The sequence below is a fragment of the Psammomys obesus genome, unplaced genomic scaffold, assembly GCF_907164565.1.
Source record: "Psammomys obesus unplaced genomic scaffold, mPsaObe1.curated_primary_1811, whole genome shotgun sequence".
NCBI classification, from domain to species: Eukaryota; Metazoa; Chordata; class Mammalia; order Rodentia; family Muridae; genus Psammomys; species Psammomys obesus.
The window spans coordinates 14,925,711-14,926,648 of NW_026596034.1; the positions used below are offsets into that span (position 1 = coordinate 14,925,711).

General features: G+C 44.6%; 1 non-coding gene across 1 annotated transcript; it reads right to left on the reverse strand.

The window, feature by feature from the left end:
- Positions 1-531: 531 nt before the first annotated feature.
- Positions 532-660, reverse strand: LOC129687294 (small nucleolar RNA SNORA17). The gene has a single exon (XR_008721771.1). It is a non-coding gene; the product is annotated as a small nucleolar RNA SNORA17 (small nucleolar RNA).
- Between the last annotated feature and the right edge of the window lie 278 nt (positions 661-938).

Below are 938 nucleotides of genomic sequence, written 5' to 3' on the forward strand. Positions count from 1 at the left end.
TGAGGACCCCATCAAAATCCCAGCTGGTATCACCATCTATTCACATCAGGCTGTTCCTCACTAAACTCCAGTCTCCAGTTCTGCCTATCTTCACTGTGCTCACACCTTTATGTTTATCTTTCTCTTCCATTTCTCCACCACTTGGTTGCTCCTCTTTGTGGCACCTAGGGTCTCAGAGTGTCTGGGGGTATGTCAGCAGGGGCCACAGGGGTTTTATGCACCACTTGATCATTATGGCACCAGTCAGGGGACATCTCTGGCCTGTTTTTTTTTTTTTTTTTTTTTTCCCACTAGACCTGTGGGGCACTGAATTGGTGGTCATCTCTTCCTCTCAGGCTTGCCCCCTAACTGGCCCACCTGGCAATAGTCTGGTGGTCATCTCGGCCTCACTCCTTACCCAGCTTGCCCAAGTAGCCTTTGGGGCAATCTCAGGTGATATTCTTCTAGATTCTGGCTTATTCCTAGTCCTGGAGCCCATCCAGGCATGCCTGACTCTGAAATGGTGGCTATCTGAGGCTGGCTCTTTTAGGAAATGTTAGGCTACTAGCAATTCGGAATTTCACGTTAGAATGCTGAGTGTAGACACAGCCTCTCTCCTTTCTGTGGCCTACTGATGCACACGTGACACAGCAGCCACACTGTGATGCCTTTTGGGGCATATGCTTCTTACAGTTAATGCCAAGAGTGCCACTCTACAAAAATACATATTAGAGGGCCTCTGTAGAAACCATCAGACATGCCATCCTAATGACGTGCCAAATTTTATTTGATGTTTGTTTGAATGTGTGTGTGTGTGTGTGTGAGTGAGTGTGTGAAACAGAAGTCAACATCTCATACAGCTATTTTTAAATAAAAATATTTTACCAGAATATAATTCAAAGCTGTGATAAGTTAAACTTCATATTCTAAGAAGTAATGGTAGGAAATTACTAAAACTA